General features: G+C 38.7%; 1 long non-coding RNA gene and 1 pseudogene across 2 annotated transcripts; one reads left to right on the plus strand and one right to left on the minus strand.

Annotated features, from left to right (window-relative positions):
* The first annotated feature begins 527 nt into the window (after positions 1–527).
* Positions 528–16135, plus strand: LOC112998778 (heat shock cognate 70 kDa protein 2-like; annotated as a pseudogene).
* A 3900-nt stretch (positions 16136–20035) lies between these two features.
* LOC102665760 (uncharacterized) lies at positions 20036–23550 on the minus strand. 2 transcript variants are annotated; one of them, XR_001384291.2, is made up of 7 exons: positions 23343–23550; positions 23089–23175; positions 22839–22891; positions 22530–22714; positions 21619–21701; positions 21163–21531; positions 20036–21054 (listed from the first exon to the last, which is right to left on the minus strand). It is a non-coding gene; the product is annotated as an uncharacterized lncRNA (long non-coding RNA). The 2 variants fall into 2 exon arrangements; XR_413088.4 differs by lacking the exon at positions 21163–21531 and having other exon boundaries at positions 23343–23547.
* Positions 23551–23903: the final 353 nt, after the last annotated feature.

A 23903-nucleotide genomic window follows, 5' to 3' on the forward strand; every position in this document is an offset into this window, starting at 1 on the left:
TATATATATATATATATATATATATATATATATATATATATATATATAGTGATTGTATTCTATGATATTATTCATGCTCACAAGAGTAACACTATCTTATTTTATTCTTAGTCTTATAGCTAGGGTGAAAAAGTTATATTCATATGAAAATATGGGAAATTATTTATTAATCCAATTATAACTTTCATTTCTACTCTTGTTTTTAAAACAAAAAAGAAGAATTTTGAGTGGATTAGGCCTATTAAACCCAAAGCTAGTAGTGATAAGCAACAAGTCTTAAACAATTTTGAGTGGGTTTGGTTTGGTGGAATGAAGAGGCAGAACGAACGATTCAAAATGGTAAGAGAAGAGAAGGAATGAGCAAAGAGGCAAATGAAAAGCGGAATTAGTTAAGTTGAGGGCCCCATGTAAGAATAGGATATTCTAGTTCTAGACATAGTCTCTCTAAAACCTATATATAGCTCACTTGTTCCATTCAATCATTCATTCATTCATTCATAGAAGCAAGTTAAAGTTACTAAAAAGAAATGGCCAGAAAAGAAGTGGGACCCACCATCGAAATCGACCTTGGCACCACCTACTTATGCGTCGGAGTCTAGTAGCACCACTGCGTCGAAATCATCACCAACGATCAGGGCAACCGTACCACACCCTCTTATGTTGCCTTCACCGATACCGATAATTTAACCTAGATTTTTAACAGGCCTTTTGCATTTTATCCAACTTTATTATTACTATTGTCATCATTAACCTCATTTTTGTTAGCAGTTAAATAACTTTGTCAGTTTCTGTTTTTTGTTTTCAAGTATTAAGTTGACCTATTCTTTAGGGAGTGAGAGCTAAAATTTAGGAAACCACCCACGATTTGCGTGGAGGTGGGACAATTTTTTTTTATTCTCGTATTTCGTATATAGATGTGATTCATCTTTCAGTTTGAATAATACAAACAAGTACAAAAATTTAAAAATATCTTACCTAATTGTGTTCACAATTTGGTATCAGAGCTCCTTCACAGGGGCCTGAACCAAAACAACCGAGTGAGAGTGAGAGAAAACACCTGTGAGTGTGAGTGTTTAGACGAAACCTTGAGAAATGGTGGAATCCATTAAATACGTACAACCTGCAATTCCAAAATTTGATGGGCATTATGATCACTGGGCAAAGTTAATAGAGAATTTCCTTCAATCAAAGGAATATTGGCACTTGGTAGAACATGGAATTTCCACTGTTCGAGACAAAGCAAACGCATCAAAAGTAGAAATCAAGTTGATGGAAGAACATCAACTGAAGGACTTGAAGATAAAGAATTATCTTTATCAAGCAATTGATAGAGAAATTCTGGACATTATTCTAAATGATGAGACGTCTAAGAATATATGGGATTCAATGAAGTAGAAGTTCCAGGGCTCAACATGGGTGAAACGAGCGCAGCTACAAGCCTTACACAAAGACTTTGAGATGCTACAAATGAAAGAGGGAGAGTCAATGAATTCATACTTTTGTCGGGCGTTGAAAATAGCCAAAAGTATGAAAGCATGTGGAGAAAATATGCAAGAGAGTGTCATAACTGCAAAAATTTTGTGATCTATGACAACGAAGTTTAACTACGTGGTGTGCCCTATTGAAGAACCCAACAACATGGATACCATGACAATAGACGAACTACAAAGTAGTCTATTGGTTCACGAGCAGAGAATGATGTCTCCAGCAGAAGAGGAGCAGGTCATGTAGATTGTGGCTGATGAGAAAAGTGGAAGAGGTAGTGGAAGAGGGAGAAGTAAAGGGTCTTTCTGAGGCAGAGGAAGGGGAAGACAGGCATTCAACAAGGCTGAGGTTGAATGCTTCAAATGCCACAAGCTTGGAAACTTTCAATATGATTGTCCTGTGTGGAGAAGAAAGCAAATTATGCTGAGATGGAAGATAAAGAGGAACAAGAGGATGAGATCTTGTTAATGACCTTCGTAGACTACAAAGAAGGGAAGAAGGATGAGTGGTTTCTAAACTCAGGATGCAGCAACCACATGAGTAGTAACAAGGAGAGGTTCTCAGAATTAGATGAGAACTTTCGGCACAAAGTAAGGCTTGGTAATGATACTCACATAGTTGTGAAGGGGAAAGGTAGTGTTCAGATGGTTGTGAATGGGATTATACATGTAATCACACATGTATATTATGTTCCTGAACTCAAGAAGTGCAATGTTGTTCATCCTAAGAGAGGCCTGATCATGGAAGTAAACATGAGTGGAAACATAATGTTTGTGCCGACAGCAACTATGGGAGCGGAAACTACAACATGTCTTCAGGTGGATTTAGAGGATAATTCTCAACTATGGCATAATCGGCTAGGACATTTAAGCTATGATGGATTAAAAACTCTTCTCTCTAAACAAATGGTGAAAAGGTTGTCTTCTATCACAACTCCCAGAAATATTTGTGCACATTGTCTAGCAGGGAAGCAACACCGAAATGCAATGCCAAAGAAAATTCTATGGAGAGCATCAAAGAAGCTACAGTTTGTTCATGCTGACATATGCGGGCCTATTCAGCCAACATTAAGCAGTAACAAGAGATATATCCTGAGTTTTATTGATGATTTATCACGTAAAACTTGGGTATATTTTTTGAGTGAGAAATCAAAAACTCTTTCTTTCTTTAAAAGTTTCAAAGCACTGGTTGAAAAAAAGGTTGGAGAAAGCATTATCTGCTTACGAACAGATAGGGGAGGAGAATTTACTTCCAAGGTGTTTGAAGAATTTTGTAGAAACCAAGGCATAAGGAGACAATTGATCTCTACCTACACTCCCCAGTAGAATGGGGTTATTGAAAGGAAAAATATAACCATCATGAATATGGTTCACTCAATGCTGATTGGGAGACAGGTTCCCAAAAAATTTTGGCCAGAAGCAACAAAATGGTGTGTTCACATTCTGAATAGAAGTCTCATAGCAGCAGTGCAGGACAAAACCCCTGATGAAGCATGGAGTGGAGTGGAGCCTTTTGTTGATTATTTTTGGGTATTTGGTTGCCTAGCTCATGTTCATACACCAGACCAACAACGATTTAAGTTGGATGACAAGAGTAAGCAATGTGTTTTGTTTGGTGTCAGTGATGAATCCAAGGCATACAGATTATTTGATCCAGTCAACAGAAAGATTATAATCAGCAAAGATGCAATCTTTAAAGGACAAAAGAATTGGAATTGGGAGTAGAATGAAGAAGAAAATCAACAAGACATTGTTAACTGGGGGGAAAATGAAGAATATGACACTGAGGAGTGGACTACACAAAGGTATTTGCACCAGTTGCCAAACTAGACACTATACACATAATACTTTCAATGGCTGCACAATATGGCTGGAACATTTTTCAGTTGGATGTGAAAAGTACATTTCTTCATGGAGAGCTCAAAGAAGAGATATATGTACAGCAGCTAGTTGGATTTATGAAGAAGGGTAAAGAAGATAAGGTGTACAAGTTGAGAAAAGCACTGTATGGGCTCAAACAAGCACCAATAGCCTGGTACAACAAGATAGAAGCATACTTTGTGCGAAATGGATTTGAAAGATGTTTTTGTGAACATACATTGTTTACAAAATCAACAAAAGGAGGTAAAATTTTAATTGTGAGCTATATGTAGATGATTTAATATACACTGGAAATTATGGGAATATGTGATGATTTTAAAAGCTCCATGATGTCGAAATTTGACATGACTGATCTAGGGAGGATGCGGTATTTTCTTGGAGTTGAAATTTTGCAGAATGCACATGGAATTTTTATATGTCAAAGGAAGTATGCTCAGGAGGTGTTATCTCGGTTTGGCATGAAGGATTGTAATACATTCAAGAATCCGATTGTTCCAGGAACAAAGTTGTCAAGTAATGATGCAGGGACTAAAGTGGATGCTACATTATTCAAACAAGTAGTTGGAAGCCTTATGTACTTGACTGCAACCCAACTAGACTTGATGTATGGAGTCAGCTTAATAAGCAGATTCATGGCTAATCCCACAAAAACTCACTTGTTTGCAGCCAAAAGAATTTTGAGGTACCTAAAAGGCACTACTGAATTTGGGATATTCTACAAGAAAGGGGAAAACACAAAAATAGTTGCTTATACAGACAATGATTTTGCTGGAGACATAGAGAATAGGAAGTGTTAGTGCTTAGCTCTACGGAGTTTTAAAAGATTGGCTAAGATTTTGTTAAAACATAAGCACTTAGACAATGAAGGAAAGCTGGAGTTGCTGCACATGATGTCCAACGTTATGTCAAGGAATAAGATCGGGCTGCACAATCCACAAGGCAAGATAAAATGACAAATGAAGAATTGAAGCTGCAGGATCCACGATGTCGGATACAATGTCCAGGACATCCTGCCCGAAAATACTGGAGTTGCTGCACAATGCACAAGGCAAGATAAAATGTCAAATGAAGAATTGAAGCTGCAGGATCCACGATGTCGGATACAATGTCCAGGACATCCTGCCCGAAAATACTGGAGTTGCTGCACAATGCACAAGGCAAGATAAAAGAAGTGAAGCTGCAGGATCCACGATGTCGGATACGATGTCCAGGACATCTGGCCCGAAAATACTGGACACATAAATCTGTTATATCTTTAACAGATTATTGTGCAGTTAGCAACAGATTAGACGATCTATCTCTAGGAACGAATTAAAAGATAATTAAAGTTCGAATTACAAACTTGAATAGTTCGTTCAGGGATTAAAGATTAAAGATAAAAACTAAAAGATCAAACTTTATCTTTTAGATCTTTAAGTGCAGATTTTCAGGAGAATGATAGATCTCATCCAGCGCAAGCTGTTGCAGCCCAGATACGCACACTGCTATATAAACATGAAGGCTGCACGAGTTCTGTACCAAGTCCGGGATTGAAGAGTTATTTTGTGAGTTTTGGGACTTGAGTGTTTTGTGAGCCACCTTGATGTTACTCTAACATCAAGTGTTGGACCTGAGTGTGTAGAGTTGATCTCTATAGTGTGTGGAGTTGATCTCTATTGTTCAGAGAGCAATCTCTGGTGTGTATTTGATTTAATTGTAAACACGGGAGAGTGTTTGAGAGGGAGTGAGAGGGGTTCTCATATCTAAGAGTGGCTCTTAGGTAGAGATTGCACGGGTAGTGGTTAGGTGAGAAGGTTGTAAACAGTGGCTGTTAGATCTTCGAACTAACACTATTTTAGTGGATTTCCTCCCTGGCTTGGTAGCCCCCAGATGTAGGTGAGGTTGCACCGAACTGGGTTAACAATTCTCTTGTGTTATTTACTTGTTTAATCTGTTCATACAGTCAAATACAATCTGCATGTTCTGAAGCGTGATGTCGTGACATCCGGTACGACATCTGTCCCCAGTATCAGAATTTCAATTGGTATCAGAGCGGGCACTCGAAATCACTGAGTGAGATCTAGGGAGATAAATTCTGATGAACATGGAGAAAGAAGGAGGACCAGTGAACAGACCACCAATTCTGGATGGAACCAACTATGAATACTGGAAAGCAAGGATGGTGGCCTTCCTCAAATCACTGGATAGCAGAACCTGGAAAGCTGTCATCAAAGGCTGGGAACATCCCAAGATGCTGGACACAGAAGGAAAGCCCACTAGTGAATTGAAGCCAGAAGTAGACTGGACAAAAGAAGAAGACGAATTGGCACTTGGAAACTCCAAAGCTTTGAATGCTCTATTCAATGGAGTTGACAAGAATATCTTCAGACTGATCAACACATGCACAGTGGCCAAGGATGCATGGGAGATCCTGAAAACCACTCATGAAGGAACCTCCAAAGTGAAGATGTCCAGATTGCAACTATTGGCTACAAAATTCGAAAATCTGAAGATGAAGGAGGAAGAGTGTATTCATGACTTCCACATGAACATTCTTGAAATTGCCAATGCTTGCACTGCCTTGGGAGAAAGGATGACAGATGAAAAGCTGGTGAGAAAGATCCTCAGATCCTTGCCTAAGAGATTTGACATGAAAGTCACTGCAATAGAGGAGGCCCAAGACATCTGCAACATGAGAGTAGATGAACTCATTGGTTCCCTTCAAACCTTTGAGCTAGGACTCTCGGATAGGACTGAAAAGAAGAGCAAGAATCTGGCTTTCGTGTGCAATGATGAAGAAGAAGAAGATGAGTATGACCTGGATACTGATGAAGGGCTGACTAACGCAGTTGTGCTCCTTGGAAAACAGGTCAACAAAGTGCTGAACAGAATGGACAGGAGGCAGAAACCACATGTCCAGAACATCCCTTTCGACATCAGGAAAGGTAGTGAATACCAGAAAAGGTCAGATGAAAAGCCCAGTCACAGCAAAGGAATTCAATGTCGTGGGTGTGAAGGCTTTGGACACATCAAAGCTGAATGTCCCACTCATCTCAAGAAGCAGAGGAAAGGACTTTCTGTATGTCGGTCTAATGATACAGAGAGTGAACAAGAAAGTGATTCTGACAGAGATGTGAATGCACTCACTGGGAGATTTGAATCTGCTGAAGATTCAAGCGATACAGATAGTGAAATCACTTTTGATGAGCTTGCTATATCCTATAGAGAACTATGCATCAAAAGTGAGAAGGTTCTTCAGCAAGAAGCACAACTGAAGAAGGTCATTGCAAATCTGGAGGCTGAGAAGGAGGCACATGAAGAGGAGATCTCTGAGCTTAAAGGAGAAGTTGGTTTTCTGAACTCTAAACTGGAAAACATGACCAAATCAATAAAGATGCTGAATAAAGGCTCAGATATGCTTGATGAGGTGCTACAGCTTGGGAAGAATGTTGGAAACCAGAGAGGACTTGGGTTTAATCATAAATCTGCTGGCAGAATAACCATGACAGGATTTGTTCCTGCCAAAAACAGCACTGGAGCCACGATGTCACAACATCGGTCTCGACATCATGGAACGCAGCAGAAAAAGAGCAAAAGAAAGAAGTGGAGGTGTCACTACTGTGGCAAGTATGGTCACATAAAGCCCTTTTGCTATCATCTACATGGCCATTCACATCATGGAAATCAAGGTAGCAGCAGCGGAAGGAAGATGATGTGGGTTCCAAAACACAAGACTGTTAGTCTTGTTGTTCATACTTCACTTAGAGCATCAGCTAAGGAAGATTGGTACCTAGATAGCGGCTGTTCCAGACACATGACAGGAGTCAAAGAATTCCTGGTGAACATTGAACCTTGCTCCACTAGCTATGTGACATTTGGAGATGGCTCTAAAGGAAAGATCACTGGAATGGGAAAGCTAGTCCATGATGGACTTCCTAGTCTGGACAAAGTACTGCTGGTGAAGGGACTGACTGCAAACTTGATCAGCATCAGTCAGCTGTGTGATGAAGGATTCAATGTAAACTTCACAAAGTCAGAATGCTTGGTGACAAATGAGAAGAGTGAAGTTCTAATGAAGGGCAGCAGATCAAAGGACAACTGTTACCTATGGACACCTCAAGAAACCAGTTACTCCTCCACATGTCTATTCTCCAAAGAAGATGAAGTCAAAATATGGCATCAAAGATTTGGACATTTGCACTTAAGAGGTATGAAGAAAATCATTGACAAAGGTGCTGTTAGAGGCATTCCCAATCTGAAAATAGAAGAAGGCAGAATCTGTGGTGAATGTCAGATTGGAAAGCAAGTCAAGATGTCCCACCAGAAGCTTCAACATCAGACCACTTCCAGGGTGCTGGAACTACTTCACATGGACTTGATGGGGCCTATGCAAGTTGAAAGCCTTGGAGGAAAAAGGTATGCCTATGTTGTTGTGGATGATTTCTCCAGATTTACCTGGGTCAACTTTATCAGAGAGAAATCAGACACCTTTGAAGTATTCAAGGAGTTGAGTCTAAGACTTCAAAGAGAAAAAGACTGTGTCATCAAGAGAATCAGGAGTGACCATGGCAGAGAGTTTGAAAACAGCAGGTTCACTGAATTCTGCACATCTGAAGGCATCACTCATGAGTTCTCTGCAGCCATTACACCACAACAAAATGGCATAGTTGAAAGGAAAAACAGGACTTTGCAAGAAGCTGGTAGGGTCATGCTTCATGCCAAAGAACTTCCCTATAATCTCTGGGCTGAAGCCATGAACACAACATGCTACATCCACAACAGAGTCACACTTAGAAGAGGGACTCCAACCACACTGTATGAAATCTGGAAAGGGAGGAAGCCAACTGTCAAGCACTTCCACATCTTTGGAAGTCCATGTTACATTTTGGCAGATAGAGAGCAAAGGAGAAAGATGGATCCCAAGAGTGATGCAGGAATATTCCTGGGATACTCTACAAACAGCAGAGCATATAGAGTATTCAATTCCAGAACCAGAACTGTGATGGAATCCATCAATGTGGTTGTTGATGACCTAACTCCAGCAAGAAAGAAGGATGTCGAAGAAGATGTCAGAACATCGGGAGACAATGTAGCAGATGCAGCTAAAAGTGCAGAAAATGCAGAAAACTCTGATTCTGCTACAGATGAATCAAACATCAATCAACCTGACAAGGGACCCTCCATTAGAATCCAGAAGATGCACCCCAAGGAGTTGATTATAGGAGATCCAAACAGAGGGGTCACTACAAGATCAAGGGAGATTGAGATTGTCTCCAATTCATGCTTTGTCTCCAAAATTGAGCCCAAGAATGTGAAAGAGGCACTGACTGATGAGTTCTGGATCAATGCTATGCAAGAAGAATTGGAGCAATTCAAAAGGAATGAAGTTTGGGAGCTAGTTCCTAGGCCCGAGGGAACTAATGTGATTGGCACCAAGTGGATCTTCAAGAACAAGACCAATGAAGAAGGTGTTATAACCAGAAACAAGGCCAGACTTGTTGCTCAAGGCTACACTCAGATTGTAGGTGTAGACTTTGATGAAACTTTCGCCCCTGTTGCTAGACTTGAGTCCATCAGATTGTTACTTGGTGTAGCTTGCATCCTCAAATTCAAGCTGTACCAGATGGATGTGAAGAGCGCGTTTCTGAATGGATACCTGAATGAAGAAGCCTATGTGGAGCAGCCAAAGGGATTTGTAGATCCAACTCATCCAGATCATGTATACAGGCTCAAGAAGGCCCTCTATGGATTGAAGCAAGCTCCAAGAGCATGGTATGAAAGGCTAACAGAGTTCCTTACTCAGCAAGGGTATAGGAAGGGAGGAATTGACAAGACTCTCTTTGTCAAGCAAGATGCTGAAAACTTGATGATTGCACAGATATATGTTGATGACATTGTGTTTGGAGGGATGTCGAATGAGATGCTTCGACATTTTGTCCAACAGATGCAATCTGAATTTGAGATGAGCCTTGTTGGAGAGCTGACTTATTTTCTGGGACTCCAAGTGAAGCAGATGGAAGACTCCATATTCCTCTCACAAAGCAAGTATGCAAAGAACATTGTCAAGAAGTTTGGGATGAAAAATGCCAGCCATAAAAGAACACCTGCACCTACTCACTTGAAGCTGTCAAAAGATGAAGCTGGCACCAGTGTTGATCAAAGTCTGTACAGAAGCATGATTGGGAGCTTACTATATTTAACAGCTAGCAGACCTGACATCACCTATGCAGTAGGTGTTTGTGCAAGATATCAAGCCAATCCCAAGATAAGTCACTTGAATCAAGTAAAGAGAATTCTAAAATATGTAAATGGCACCAGTGACTATGGGATTATGTACTGTCATTGTTCAGATCCAATGCTGGTTGGGTATTGTGATGCTGATTGGGCTGGAAGTGCAGATGACAGAAAAAGCACTTCTGGTGGATGCTTCTATCTGGGCAACAATCTTATTTCATGGTTCAGCAAGAAGCAGAACTGTGTGTCCCTATCTACTGCAGAAGCAGAGTATATTGCAGCAGGAAGCAGCTGTTCACAACTAGTTTGGATGAAGCAGATGCTCAAGGAGTACAATGTCGAACAAGATGTCATGACATTGTACTGTGACAACATGAGTGCTATTAATATTTCAAAAAATCCTGTTCAACACAGCAGAACCAAGCACATTGACATTAGACATCACTATATTAGAGATCTTGTTGATGATAAAGTGATCACACTGAAGCATGTTGACACTGAGGAACAAATAGCAGATATTTTCACAAAGGCATTGGATGCAAATCAGTTTGAAAAACTGAGGGGCAAGCTGGGCATTTGTCTGCTAGAAGACTTATAGCAATTACTTCTATTTGAATGTGTTCAAACGTTAATAGCACATTCATTACTGGGCCAAAACAGATTCGACCGTTGCTTCACACGCCCCTCTACATTCTTCATTCAAATTTATATTTTTGTGGCATTCTTGTTTTCATCAGCATTTCCCAACACCTCTCGGAATTTCACGAAACCATTTCAAAAGCTCTGCTTCTCCATGGCTACCTCACCAAAAGAAACTTCAGCTCCTGGTTCACCTTCTGTACCATCATCTCCATCATCCACCAAAGCACCATCAAACCAGGAACAACCTGAATTCTATGTCCAAACCATACAAATGATTCCTGGTCAAGCTCCTGTCCCCGAGAAACTGGTTCCCAAAAGACAACAGGGAGTGAAGATTTCTGAAAACCCTAGCCTTGCAACAAGTCCTAGGGAAGTAGACCCGGAGTTGGATAAGAAGATCCGCAGTATTGTGAGCAGCATTTTGAAAAATGCTTCTGTCCCTGATGCTGATGAAGATGTTCCAACATCTTCCACCCCTAATGTTTCTGTCCCTGATGCTGATACAGATGTCCCAACATCTTCCACCCCAAATGTTTCTGTGCCTGATGCTGATAAAGATGTTCCAACATCTTCCGCTCCAAATGCTGAAGCCCTCTCTTCATCCAGCAAAGAAGAATCAATAGAGGAAGAGGATCAAGCCTCAGAGGAGACCCCTGCACCAAGGGCACCAGAACCTGCCCCAGGTAACCTCATTGACCTAGAAGAAGTAGAATGTGATGAGGAACCCATTGCCAACAAGTTGGCACCTGGCATTGCAGAAAGATTACAAAGCAGAAAGGGAAAAACCCCCATTACTAGGTCTGGACGAATCAAAACTATGGCACAGAAGAAGAGCACACCAATCACTCCTACCACATCCAGATGGAGCAAAGTTGCAATCCCCTCCAAGAAGAGGAAAGAAATTTCCTCATCTGACTCTGATGATGATGTCGAACTAGATGTTCTCGACATCAAGAGGGCCAAGAAATCAGGGAAAAAGGTGCCTGGAAATGTCCCTGATGCACCATTGGACAACATTTCATTCCACTCCATTGGCAATGTTGAAAGGTGGAAATTTGTATATCAACGCAGGCTTGCTTTAGAAAGAGAACTGGGAAGAAATGCCTTGGATTGCAAGGAGATCATGGACCTCATCAAGGCTGCTGGACTGATGAAAACTGTCACCAAGTTGGGAGATTGCTATGAAAGTCTAGTAAGGGAATTCATTGTCAACATTCCCTCTGACATAACAAACAGAAAAAGTGATGATTATCAGAAAGTGTTTGTCAGAGGAAAATGTGTTAGATTCTCCCCTGCTGTGATCAACAAATACCTGGGCAGACCAACTGAAGGAGTGGTGGATCTTGTTGTTTCTGAGCATCAAATTGCCAAGGAAATCACTGCCAAACAAGTCCAGCATTGGCCAAAGAAAGGGAAGCTTTCTGCAGGGAAGCTGAGTGTGAAGTATGCAATTCTGCATAGGATTGGCGCTGCAAACTGGGTACCCACCAATCATACTTCCACTGTTGCCACAGGTTTGGGTAAATTTCTGTATGCTGTTGGAACCAAGTCCAAATTTAATTTTGGAAACTATATTTTTGATCAAACTGTTAAGCATTCAGAATCTTTTGCTGTCAAATTACCCATTGCCTTCCCAACTGTATTGTGTGGCATTATGTTGAGTCAACATCCCAATATCTTAAACAACATTGACTCTGTGATGAAGAGAGAATCTCCTCTATCCCTGCATTACAAACTGTTTGAGGGGACACATGTCCCAGACATTGTCTCGACATCAGGGAAAGCTGCTGCTTCAGGTGCTGTGTCCAAGGATGCTTTGATTGCTGAGCTCAAGGACACATGCAAGGTGCTGGAAGCAACCATCAAAGCCACCACAGAGAAGAAAATGGAGCTGGAACGCCTGATCAAAAGGCTCTCAGACAGTGGCATTGATGATAGAGAAGCAGCTGAGGAGGAAGAAGAAGCTGAGGTCTGTCTAAAAAGGGGGAGTAATAGTGTTATGTATTATGCATGATTTATGATTTTGAGTAGTAGGATACTATGTATGCAATAGTAGTATTATGCATGATTGATACGATGTATGGCAGTAGGATACGATGTATGCATGATTCATGATTTTGAGGGGGAGTTGTATGTATATGATTTTGAGGGGGAGACTGCTGCTGCTGATGATGACTGATGTAAGCTACTAGTAGCTGATAGAAGATGTTGCAGTAAGCATGGAGACAGGGGGAGCAGACAGGGGGAGCAGAAGCAGAAAGCTGATGTCACATGAGATGTCTTGACATCCTGGAAAAGACTAGTAGCTGATAGAAGATGCTGCAGTGAACTGCTTCACAGCAGTAGGAGCATGGAGACAGGGGGAGCAGAAAGCTGATGTCACGTGAGATGTCTTGACATCCTGGAAACGACTTGCAAAATTCCGCTGTGCTTGATTACTCTGATAATGAAAGTTGCTGATCCCACTTGCATAACTGCTCGTACCTGCTCAGGAAGTGTCTAAGTATGTTTTAGACAAAATTTGCCAAAGGGGGAGATTGTTAGTGCTTAGCTCTACGGAGTTTTAAAAGATTGGCTAAGATTTTGTTAAAACATAAGCACTTAGACAATGAAGGAAAGCTGGAGTTGCTGCACATGATGTCCAACGTTATGTCAAGGAATAAGATCGGGCTGCACAATCCACAAGGCAAGATAAAATGACAAATGAAGAATTGAAGCTGCAGGATCCACGATGTCGGATACAATGTCCAGGACATCCTGCCCGAAAATACTGGAGTTGCTGCACAATGCACAAGGCAAGATAAAATGTCAAATGAAGAATTGAAGCTGCAGGATCCACGATGTCGGATACAATGTCCAGGACATCCTGCCCGAAAATACTGGAGTTGCTGCACAATGCACAAGGCAAGATAAAAGAAGTGAAGCTGCAGGATCCACGATGTCGGATACGATGTCCAGGACATCTGGCCCGAAAATACTGGACACATAAATCTGTTATATCTTTAACAGATTATTGTGCAGTTAGCAACAGATTAGACGATCTATCTCTAGGAACGAATTAAAAGATAATTAAAGTTCGAATTACAAACTTGAATAGTTCGTTCAGGGATTAAAGATTAAAGATAAAAACTAAAAGATCAAACTTTATCTTTTAGATCTTTAAGTGCAGATTTTCAGGAGAATGATAGATCTCATCCAGCGCAAGCTGTTGCAGCCCAGATACGCACACTGCTATATAAACATGAAGGCTGCACGAGTTCTGTACCAAGTCCGGGATTGAAGAGTTATTTTGTGAGTTTTGGGACTTGAGTGTTTTGTGAGCCACCTTGATGTTACTCTAACATCAAGTGTTGGACCTGAGTGTGTAGAGTTGATCTCTATAGTGTGTGGAGTTGATCTCTATTGTTCAGAGAGCAATCTCTGGTGTGTATTTGATTTAATTGTAAACACGGGAGAGTGTTTGAGAGGGAGTGAGAGGGGTTCTCATATCTAAGAGTGGCTCTTAGGTAGAGATTGCACGGGTAGTGGTTAGGTGAGAAGGTTGTAAACAGTGGCTGTTAGATCTTCGAACTAACACTATTTTAGTGGATTTCCTCCCTGGCTTGGTAGCCCCCAGATGTAGGTGAGGTTGCACCGAACTGGGTTAACAATTCTCTTGTGTTATTTACTTGTTTAATCTGTTCATACAGTCAAATACAATCTGCATGTTCTGAAGCGTGATGTCGTGACATCCGGTACGACATCTGTCCCCAGTATCAGAATTTCAGGAAGAACACGTCTGGATTTGTGTTTTCATTAGGAGCCGGAGCAGTTTCATGGTCTTCCAAGAAGCATCCAATGGTAACATTGTCTACAACAGAAGCAGAGTACATAGCCGTTGCATCCTGTGCATGTCAATGAATCTGGATTAAAAGAATATTGGAGACCTTTGGTTTCAAGGAACAAAAAAATATTTTAGTTTTATGTGATATCAATTCAGCTATTTAGTTGTATGAAAATCCAGTATTTCATGGAAGGAAGCATCAAGATGAGTTACTGCAGCACTCAGAATCAATTGGCTAACATAATGACTAAGCCACTCAAATGGGAACAGTTCTTAAACCTTAGAAGCATGTTGGGCATGATTGAAGCATCAGAAGTAAACTAAATGTTTTTTTTGGCATCTAGTTTAAGGGAGGGAATGTTAGCAATTAAATAACTTTGTTAGTTTCTATTTTTTGTTTTCAAGTATTAAGTTGACCTGTTCTTTAGGGAGTGAGAGTTAAAATTTAGGAAACCACCCACGATTTGCGTGGAGGTGGGACATTTTTTTATTCTCGTATTTCCTATATAGATGTGATTCATCTTCCAGTTTGAATAATACAAACGGGTCCAGAAATTTAAAAATATCTTACCTAATTGTGTTCACATTTTTTACCAGTAGTGTGTAGTTTGGTTATACAGCATTATTCATCCAAATTGAACTCAACCAAACATGAGTTAGGGTTAGTCTTTCTTTTTCATATTAGCTAAAAGAAATGTAAAATGATATAAAGGTGTTTAAATTAGTATAATTTTGGTGCGTTCTTTGATTTTGTTAAAAATTACGGACCACAATCTCGGAAGAACCTTGATGACATTGTGGTCAGCGTGGACCGTTTTTTTAAAATCTTAGATTATTTTATTAAAATGAGCTAATGCATATGTTGGGGAAATTATTTATAAAATATCAATTCTTTTAATATACATCAATTAAGAATAGTTTTTTTTAATCATATGAAATAGTTGTTTCACTGTTTTGTATGTTTATAGTGTAGAAGGTTTTTATTTTAATGTGGTGTGTGATTTGTAAGTTGATGTTTGGTATGATTGTTGATGATTGGGGGTTGTTATTTTGCAGATGCCAAGAGGTTGATTGGTAGGAGAGTTAGCGACCCTTCTGTTCATAGTGATATGAAGTTGTGGCCATTTAAGGTTATTGCTGGTGCTGGTGAGAAACCCATGATTGGTGTCAATTACAAGGGTAAGGAAAAGCAATTTTCTACTGAGGAAATCTCCTCTATGGTCCTAACAAAGATGCGGAAGATTGCAGAGGCTTACCTTGGGTCGACTGTGAAGAATGCCTTTGTTACTGTGCCTGCTTACTTCAATGATTCTCAGCGTCAAGCCAGCAAAGATGTTGGTGTCATTACTGGCCTCAATGTTATGAGAATAATAAATGAGCCAACTGTTGTTGCAATTGCATTAGGACTAGACAAGAAAGCCACTAGTGTTGGTGAGAAGAATGTCTTGATCTTTGATCTTGGAGGTGGCACCTTTGATGTTTCTTTCTTCACCATTTTGATAATAGAATGGTGAACCACTTTGTACAAGAGTTCAAAAGGAAGAACAAGAGGGAGATTACTGGAAACCCAAGAGCCTTGAGAAGGTTAAGAACTTCTTGTGAGAGAGCAAAGAGGACACTCTAATCCACTGCTCAGACCACTATTGAGATTGATTCTCTGTTTGAGGGCATTGACTTCTATTCAACCATCACTCGTGCTAGGTTTGAGGAGCTCAACATGAACCTTTTTAGGAAATGTATGGAGCCTGTGGAGAAGTGTCTTAGGGAAGCAAAGATGAGCAAGATCACCGTTCATGATGTTGTCCTCGTTGGTGGCTCTACAAGGATTCCTAAAGTTCAGCAGTTGTTGCAGGACTTCTTCAATGGGAAAGATCTATGCAAGAACATTAACCCCAATGAAGTCGCTGCTTATGGAGTTGCTGTCCAGGCAACTATATTGAGTGGTGAAGGAAATGAGAAGGTTCAAGATTTGTTGCTTTTGGATTTTACCCCATTGTCTTTGGGTTTGGAAACTGCTGGAGATGTCATGACTGTATTGATTCTAAGGAATACTACCATTCCTATTAAGGAGGAACAAGATTTCTCTACATAATCTAGGCCATAAATCTGGGTATAGCCTTTGGCTACCAATCGAGCTTTGAGGCGATCAATCTGTCCATTGGCCCCAACTTTTATAGCATATACCCATTGACAACCAACATGTTTCTTGCCTGGGGGAAAAGGAACCAGCTCCCAAGTACCATTATGCTCCAAAGCCTGCATTTCATCAATCATGGCTTGTCGCCATCCTGGATGATCAAGTGCTTCACAAAGATTTTTAGGAAGAGAAACAAAAGATAAAGAGGAAACAAAAGAATGGTACAAATATGAGAGACGATGATAACTTAAGAAGTTATAAATAGGATAAGGATTACGTGTAGACCGAGTATCTTTCCTAAGAGCAATGAGCAAGTCAAGATTCTCTTCGGGTAGGTCCATGGTCGGGTTGTCCGTTGGACTAGGGCATGATTCAACTGGTCTTTCATTACCTTCAAGTTCTACGACAAGAATTCGAGGACGAGGTTGATATACGATGGGTGATCTTTGAGTTTGCTCAAGTGGAGGATTATTAGGAATATCTATGGTAGAATCTACAGTTGACTCTGATTCTTGCAAAGAAGGTGATGGACCAAGATAGGGAATAGGAAAAACTTCTTGAAGAGTATTGGACTCAACCATAGAGGGAGAAAAGTATGGTTTTTCTTCAAAAAATGTTACATCTGCAGAGATATAAACGATTGTGAATAGGAGAGTAACATCGGTAACCTTTTTGTAATTTGGAATATCCAAGGAAAACACATTTGATGGCTCGAGCAACAAGCTTATCAAGACCTAGAGACAAGTTATGAACAAAACAGGTGCATCCAAAAATAAGTGGATCAACATGAAACAATGGTTCTTTAGGAAACAAAATGGAATGTGGTATTTTATTTTTAATAGAGGAATAAGGCATCCGATTTATCAAAAAACAAGTTGTCAAAACTGCATCACCCCAATGTCGGACATGTACATTGGCATGAAGTAATAATGTCCGAGCAGTCTCAATAAGATGCCTATTCTTTCTTTTGGCAATGCCATTCTGTTGAGGAGTATGAGGACAAGAGGACTGATGGAGAATGCCTTGCGTTGGCAAAAAAGAAGAAATAGTAGAAGAAAAGTATTCTTTCACATTATCACTCCTAAGGATCTTAATTGTCTTACCAAACTGAGTTTTAATTTCATTAACAAAAGAAGTGAGAATGGACAAAATTTTATATTGTTCTTTCATTAAGAAAACCCAAGTACATCGAGAAAATTCATCAATGAAAGTAATGAAATATCTATAACCCATAGACGAAACACGACTAGGACCCCATATATCAAAGTGAATAACCGAAAAAGGGGAATCAACACGACTTTCAACATGCCTAAAAGAAGAATGAACCTGCTTTCCTAGTTGACATGAATCACAAAATAGGTCCTTTATTTTTTCAAGACTCAGAACCATTATTTTTAATTTAGATAAATGTGGGTGTCCCAAATGTTCATGAAGGATCTTTGGTGATGTGGCAGCACTGCAAACCCAAGAAAGATTAGGCTTGAGGTAATAAAGACCATGAGATTTATGTCTTACGCCAATCGTCTGACCCGTACCACATTCATGTATGACAAAGGAGTTAGCATCAAATGTTACTGAAAGGACAACCAGGTAAGAGATATTATATTGAAAGGACAACCAGGTATTATATTGAAAGGACAACCAGGTATCAACAAAACAAAGTTTAAAGACAAAGAAAAAATGGGTGATACATGGCTGATTCTTGTTGCCGTAACTCTAGAACCATCGGCTAAAGTAATGAAACAAGGAATTTTAGAAGGAGAGAGGGATGAAAATAAAGAATTATTACCAACAATGTGATCAAAAGCACCTGAATCAATTATCCATGGACTTTGATTATTATCAGATTGGGAAATGCAAGCAGTGGAGTTATGACCACTTATAGCAGATGATGTTTGAGATTCCTTGGCGGCTTTTAGCTAGAGATACTCTTGATAGTCAGCCTCCAAAAACTTTATCTCCGATGTTTCAGACTTTGAAATATTCAACGATTTTCTGGGGAATCCATGAATAGAATAACAAGTGTCTTATGTGTGGTCCACTCTCTTACAGTAAGAACATTGAGGGCGACCTCCTCTTCCAGCTCATCCTCCTCGATTTCCACGATCACCTCGTCCCTCTCGATTAGATACCATGGCAGAAGTTTCAATACTTTCAACTGAATTTCCTCCTATTTTTTGTGAGGGGACTCGAAGGAGCCGAGTAATTAAATTCTCTAGAGAATGAACTTTTTGGCCAATTAAGACTTGGTCACGAATATGATCAAAATCTGGATGCATCTCACGTAGTACCAACACCGTATATAGATTAGCAAGTTTCATCTTTATGTCTTCAAGTTTATCGGCTTCCAATGATAATTTTAACTCTTCCACTACAGATTGGGCTTTTGAAACATAGGCAACCATGTCATGATCAGTTTGTTTAAGAATGACCAATTTCTGAGTAGCATCATACAATTGTTGAATATCATTAGCAAAAACACTATGTGCCATATTCCAGAAAGAATAACAAGTTTTGAAGGCTCTGAAATCTGTCAATATAGCTGGATCAATAGACTGCCACAAGAGAGCACGAAGCTGATAATCAAGTTTCTTCCACTACTCACGTTTGTCTTCTAAAATCTTTTATAAGGATTGCTCTAGATGTTCATGATAACCTTGGCCAAGAAACCAAAGTTCAATAGAGGCTGACCATGCTAAATAATTTTTTCAATTCAATTTTTCTAAAGTGATTGTTGGTGTTTCAGAGATAGAGAAGATAGAACCATCAGTTTTCTGAGAGTCTAAAACCATTTCAACACTTGTCAAAGAGTTGTCTAATCGGTGGAAGGGACTTTTGGATATTGAGGTTGCTGTTTGAACAAAGGGACAAAGACGGGACTTTATGTTCTGCTGACCAGATGCATAAACCTTTAAAGAACAAACAAGGTGGCTCTGATACCATATTGAAGAGACTAGAGGTTGTGAAATGTTTAAGTGCTTAACCCACTCAGCTGATCTATATTTATATAGACTTAGGGAGTAAATACAATTTGAAATTTACAAGAATATTAATGAATTTATAGTACCTATGTACATGCATGTGAATTCCTAGATACATGAATATGTGACTAACTAGGTACATTAATAACTATTCTTTGATGGAACAACTACCCATACAATGTTGTAATTCCAACACTTTCATATTATAATTGTTTGCGGATGCAATGGCAAAGTTTGAATTGGTTGAAGCTATTTATTTACACTTTTCTTTATTTTTTTTAACTTAGTTCTTGATTTACTTTCATTATTTGCTGGCTGATTCTGGTTGTCACTTTTTCTACAGGTATAGTTTTGGATTATTCAAAAAAGAAAAATATTATGTGTTTTTATATTGAATTCATATTATAAAGTATAAAAATAGTGAAATATTTAAAATAATATTTAGAATATATTAATAATACAATTTTTTTTACACTATCATAATTATGAATTGTCATTTGGACGGTGTAAATTTTTTACAGTGACTACATTTGCTTTGTTTGATTCCTCGTTCACAAGAGTGCTAACGTAGCATTGATCCTATATGAAGTGTGACATAATTACATAAATAAGGCTCGAGAAATATTGGTTTTGATTAAATGGCCACGGCCAGTATAAGGGGAGGGACGGATTTAATTCAAGCACTTAATAATAATAATATTCCCTTTCTGTTGATAGCATTATTGTTAGAATTGAAAAATCAGCAAACAACTGTAGCCAACAGCTAAGTTTTCCTTTATTTGTGACACTTTCAATGACAATAATCAATTTAGTAGCATCACAGTTAGTTTGCAGATATTCTAAATGCATATGTTTGCTTCGACTATCAACATTGTCCACTTAATTTTCATACATAAATCAAACTCGTGGGAATGTTCACAACTTGAGAGGGAGCATACAATATGTTACACCATGTCAGTATGTCAAAATACACCAAAGACTCCTCCAAGTTAATTTACTGTAAGATTTACAAAGAGGTCTATGTACAACCAGGCGTCTATATGAGATTGTCAGGACTTAACAAAATCTTGGTTACAATTACACAGCTATAATTTCAGAAAACATGGGCTGCAGTTTTTAAAATCCCGACCTCTCCATCAAGACGTACTCATACATAAATCTAAATCAGCTTATCAAGTTTGTAAAAGAGTAGTTTAACAAGCCAAGCTTGTATGGGCCTAAGGGTAAAATTAATAGTTGAGACTGCATTATACAATCAAGATGTGCAGTCTCTTGCATGAGTGATTGCCATACCTATAGCTGATAAAAAAAAAATAATACAAAAAAATAGATCCAACCAAGGTATTTATCATTTCTATTTTAGTCCACTAGAGGTTGAAACCTTATTGATGACCTCCTTTTCCATTTCGACTACTTGACTACAGAACATTTCAACATTATTTGCCTCTTCCTTGAACATGAACCTGAATTCTTTCCATTGGTAGCCACCAATACCATCCTTCAAAACTGGACTGGTAACTTTTGCCAGGACATCAAATCCCTTGCGATCAATGGATGTAATATATGTATCCTTAATTCAACACTTGAGGTGAATTCGTTAGTTCTTAAAATTATATTACAAGAACATAAAAGCAGAGGAATTTCTAACGTATAGTAAGATATAGGCTCTACATGTGTAAGCACTGTCAACTTAGTCATCGGATAGTTGATACTATTTCATGGTTTTAATTTGATGTTGTTAAGATAGGCTGGTCTAGGCGCAACGGTAAAGTTGTGCCTTGGTGATAGGCTGATCATGGGCTTGAATCTGGAAACAGCCTGTCAGCCTCTTTGCATATGCAAGAGGAAGGTTGTGTACAATGATCCTTCCTCATACCTCGCCTAGCGAGAAACCTTCACAGAGAACATAATTTAGAGTTCATCAAAGGTGCACAGACAAAACCAGCAAACCAAAAGAAACAATAGAAGTTCTACCATAAGAGTCAAGAAGGATAGACATACATTACATATCTTGACCCTGTGGTATGAAGATATCCAATCTAGCCTTATTTTGGTTAATCCTATTAAACAAGTGGCCTTAATAACTTAAGAGGGAGCGTGAATTAAGTTTAAAAAATTCCCCTAACAATTTTTAATTCTTTCTTTAAAAGAAATATGCAGACTTAATAAGTAATGAACAATTAATTTGATGCTTCTTTAAATGTGCAAAATAAAATTGCTTATTAAGTCTGCATATTTCTTTTAAAGAGAGAATTAAAATTTGTTAGGGGAATTTTTTAAACTTAATTCAGCCCCCCTCCCCCCTCCCTCTTAAGTTATTGAGGCCACTTGTTTAACAAATCCCATCAACAATCTTTGCTGAAAATGATGCTAAACAAGAAACATACAAGACATGTGAATCTTCTGTTACACAAATAAGAGATACTACTTGTATGGATTTACAAACCAGGTATTTACCTAATGGATCAGCTTTGGATGTTTCCAAATCTTCAATATCCACATCAAAGGTGCCTCCGAGGCCATCAACAAATGTGCAAGATCTATGCATTAAACTCTTAGATTAGATGCAACAGAGATTTAGAGGTATGTTGGAAGTTAGGTTTTGGAGGGGAGGACAAATTTTTATTTCAGATAAATAATTTAAAATTTGTGTTTTTTTTAAATAAAAGAAAAAAAAGACAGATTAACAAGAATTTATTGTATTGATTTTTTGTTTATATTTATAAACATATAAAATTCACTTAATTTAAAAATAAAATATTTTCCCCTTCTTCCCTTCCCCTTAAAAACCCAACTCCCGAAAATAAGATTTCTTAACTTCTTTTGTAGTTTAATGATGGTCCTGATCATACTCTATCGAATGCAGGATGAGAAAATTTTTCTGAAGATTAATTCAGGAAAACTTTCTAAATAAATGACTTCTGTAAAAGCCCTGTTATCAGATGCATACAGTACAAGATCATGGCCAATCCTCCAACGCAACATATTAGACCCTTTTACAGGTTTTTAAATTCTAATTTCTTTCACAGTAACCATTACTTGAGTGTCATAAGACTCAAAACCAAGTATTGCCAATTCACCAAAACTTTATCAACTTGAAAATTGTAAAACCAAAAGCTTCACAGAAGGAAACAAAACAGTGATTATGCTCATTCTCCCTCCCACGATGAGAGTGTATATGTTATATAACAAATTGATATTCCACATGGTAAACTTGTACATGGACAACTGTTCAGGATTGGTGCAAGAGTCAACCTAGATGCTAGAACAAGATGAGCTTTGCCTTCATCTAGTGAAATAGCAATTGAAGATATAGATGTTTTTGGGGTCAAGATTTAAGAGATAGATTTAAACATACAAGCTCTTACCTCGTTTTAAATCTATATATTGTGTATCTTTCATTGTCTCCCAATAGATCCTGAAGATTATCACTTTGTGATGTACTGCTACTAGCACTAGAACTTAGTACACCAGAAACAGTGCAAGTGAACTCTTTGATTGCTTTTTTCTCAGATAGTATGACTTCCTGAAGTTTTTCTGCAAGAGACTTAGCCTACACAAAGATCAATAACTTGAGTAAAACTCTAGAACAACTCTACAGCAATATGCAGAATTCTGTTGTCACTTGCTAATATTATGATAAAGGACAAGCATATACAAAATTGATGCAGCATTACCTTATCTTCTTTAAGAGGAAGAACATCCCCAGATAAAGCAATCCGTGCTGGTACTGCAGCATGGGAATAAAACAACCAATTAGCTTATATCTTCATTTCTTCTAATTATATGAAAAACAGAAAGCAGGCTCCATTAGGACAAAAGCCTTTATTATTACTTTTTACAGTGAATCAAGCTAGGGTGTAAAAATTTTCTCATACAGGATAATATTGGAGTTTCAAAAGAAAACATATATATTCCATGCACGACCTTTTTCAATGATTTCAATAATACTCCTAGTGGACCTGGATAGGGGCTGCTCACAGCAAATGAACCACGCTCATCAATGATTGTGTTCTGCATACAACAAAAATCAAATGTGTCATCCTTGCAACTATACAATATATTCAGATGATTTCTAGCACATCTAATCTCATTCTCATAAGCACACCAAAAAATAAAAAAAGGATTTCATCCACTAGATGGTAGCCTTATACATTTCAGGGGGAAAGAAGCAAACATACCACATTATGCAAATCCTTTTCTGGCACCCAAAGGTATGGCTCCCCTTCTAACTACGTACTTAACCTTAGATGTATGGATATTCCCCTTGCTGTTGAAATCATGCAAAAACAGCAATGATTCATTAGCAAAGTACTAATACTGCACCAGAATCATCACACCACATGCCCTTAATTTTTGACACATAAAAGAGAGAGAGAACTTTATACAACATGTTAATTTTTGCAAGCAAAAGAAAAAGGGAAGGGGGGGGGGGGGGGGGGGGGGATTGCATTGGTTCGTATTTATAATCTCTTAATGACTCAATTTAAGGTTTGTAACTCTTTAGAAAACTAAACACTTTGAAAGTTATGGTTTTTTGAGAAAATCTTCATATACCGGACACTTGATGATTTGTGTCTCTTGGAGATTTTTTTTTACTATCCTACCCCTGATGAATCAATGATGCATTACTGGGGAATACCCATACACATCTATATAGACCGACACTTCCTGCATAAACACACTGTCATTGAACCGATTTATAATTCATCGGTTAATGATTTAAGGGTATTATATACTTC

This window comes from Glycine max, chromosome 2 (assembly GCF_000004515.6).
Source record: "Glycine max cultivar Williams 82 chromosome 2, Glycine_max_v4.0, whole genome shotgun sequence".
In the NCBI taxonomy this organism is placed as follows: Eukaryota; Viridiplantae; Streptophyta; class Magnoliopsida; order Fabales; family Fabaceae; genus Glycine; species Glycine max.